Raw genomic sequence first — 2,735 nt, 5'->3', positions numbered from 1 at the left:
TAAATTTTCATGTCGAGATACGCTGGAATCATTAACGCGAGCTCGTAAACTTCTCACTTTCGTCGTCGCACATGGTGGTCTGGTAAAGGTTATCTGAAAGTTCATTCGCATTAGGCCGACACGACACCGATTTTGGTCTGCCGATTGTTGGCGACAGCAGTACTGGATGGAAAATGCTGTGGCTAACGGTTTAAAGGAAGGAAAACGCTGTCGCCAAGAGCCGGCCGACCAAAATCGGTGTCGTGTCGGCCTAGTGTGAATGAGCTTCAACGAGCAACAACCAGCGGTGCAAGCAGATTTGATAGTGACCCTGTCGCAGAAACGAGATGAGACAGCTGCGTTCTATGGGAACGAACTTAAAATTCTTCTTTTTCTATTTATTGCTTTTTTACCACGCGTGCCTTTGGTGCCCATCTTCTTCTTTCTCGTCTTGTCCGCTCCCATGAGTTTCAGTAGCTTCTGGCAGCAAAAAGTTTCCTTCTCATCAGTGGAAGCAGCCTTCGAGTGTGTAAAGATGTTGTACAGGTCTCCGAACGAGTCTTCCTTTGGTTTTTAAGAGACAGGAGCGTGGCTTCCTGTCGACTCCAAAATATACTTCAATGACCTTAGCCAGGTTCCAGAAGGATCTAGGAGTACGTGCACCGAGCAAACCGATATCTCCTTCATTCACTGTCATTTCTTGCTTTCTTGCGTTACACTGCTCTCTCAGTTCTTTCAGATATTCCCTGTTCCATCTTTTCCACCAATTTTTCGTAATTTGTTGCTTATTTCTTCACATTTCTTCTATGCTGACCTTTTTTTCACCTTTGGTACTGTCTTTGATCCTATGCTTTCCACCTTTTATATCAGCCGGCACAATAGGCAGAGGCTCATCCAGTTTGCTGTATACAGACGTCAATGGTCTGTTATTAAGGACAGCTTCAACTTCAGTTGTTATTGTTTGCGTCTCTTCTCTTGGATAAGTCTTTTTTGAATAACTTTCCTCATTGCTGATTTCATGCGTCGTAACATCCTTTCATAGAAACCTCCCCATCAAGGCGCTTATTGTGCGATGTAATTCCATTTGATTTGATCTTCTTGGCTTGTTCTTTTGAAGACTTCTTCCTGTAGTTCTTTAATCATACGATTGATGTCTCTGTTGGCCTTCTTGAATGTCTTTGCGTTGTCACTGTAAATGGTGCAACATAGCCCTCATCTCGCTGTACATCTTCGGAATGCATGTAAGAATGCTTCTGTTATCATGTTGCCCACAACTTTGAGATGTACAACTCGTGTAGTTGCACATACAAATATTGCAGCATACTGTTTGTAGTGACTTTCATCATGTCTTTTATAAGTAACGTACCCATGAAATCCACACCGATCACTTCAAATGGTTGTCGCTCCTTGACTCGTTGACTCGTCAGCAGGAAGTGGGGCTGTTTCTTGGTGCAGCGGTTTGGCGTCAAATCGTTGGCACTTGAGACATCCATGAATTACGTTCTTCACCAGCTGTCTTCCTTGTACTATCTAGTACTTAGTAGTTTGAAGCTGTGATAATGTGTCTGTTATTCCTCCATGCAGCGTGAGTTGATGAATTTGGCGTACCAGCAGCTTTATACCAGTCTACTTTGGTAGCACAATAGGATGTCTTTCGTTGTATGTTAATCCACTTTGAAGTAGGTGACCTTTGGGTCTTATCAGTTTCACGTTATCTTTCCATGGAAGTTGGACTAAATATCGCTTCTCTTCAAATTTTAAGTGCCTCTTGAAGTTCTGAATCGCTTCCTCTTTTCTCTTAGCTTCTTTCTCAGGGCACTTTATGCCTAGTGTTTCAATATCCCAGAGATGTCTGAGTTCTGTCTGTATGTCAGAGTTATCCACGTTGATGTTAAGTACCATTACAGTTGACGTCTCCATTATTGTTGCTGATATCGTAGCTTGACCCTGTACTGTCCAGCCAAATATGGTGTCTGCTGCTGTCAACCTCTCTTCTAGTTTTTGTATCCCACCTGTCGTTACTTGCCAATACTGGTCTGATCCAATAAGTATTCCGATTTCCATGCATTATGTGCTTCTACGTAAACCGTCAGCTAGCTGGAATCCGTCCTCTTCACACTTCTTTTGCAGTGAGATAGGCAGGAACGGTAATCTTTCTTTTGAAATTATGCCGACCTCCAGTGCTTCCAATAACACTTCTTCACTACTGTAGGCACTTTACAGTTTAACTTCAACCGAATTCATGACTCTCTCATTTTGACCTCCTCCGAACAACCCTATCGTGAGTCTTTCTTTTTGTTTAATTTTACAGCCAAGTTTCTCAGATAAAAGTATGAATGATCTTTGACTGCCAGTATCCAGCAGAACATGACAATAACATGACTGCCTTCTACCTTCTGCTAATGCAACTGCAATCTGCAGAAAAACACTTGATGAAATGTTCATAAACTGGCAAGTAGACATTTTCTCTTCCTGATTTCGATTTCACCAGGAGTAGATGCTGTACCCTGTGCTGTCAGTTCTTTGCTTCGGCTCATAGACGTCGCATGCTATTTTCGACATATCTTGCACCTAATGCTTGACTTACATATTTTAGCAGTATGGCGAGGCTTGGCACAGCGGAAACATCTGTTTGCCCCTTTGAGCTTCATTTTATTGCGATAGCAATTATATGGACACTTCAACCGGATTGCTGCCGTTGGCGTCGCCGTGAGGTTCCGTATAGATAAAATCTTCGCCGCGCGCCGTATGCCCGA

Source organism: Dermacentor silvarum, chromosome 3, assembly GCF_013339745.2.
Source record: "Dermacentor silvarum isolate Dsil-2018 chromosome 3, BIME_Dsil_1.4, whole genome shotgun sequence".
In the NCBI taxonomy this organism is placed as follows: Eukaryota; Metazoa; Arthropoda; class Arachnida; order Ixodida; family Ixodidae; genus Dermacentor; species Dermacentor silvarum.
The sequence above is the reverse complement of the archived record's forward strand: the minus strand, read 5'-3'. Positions refer to the sequence as shown.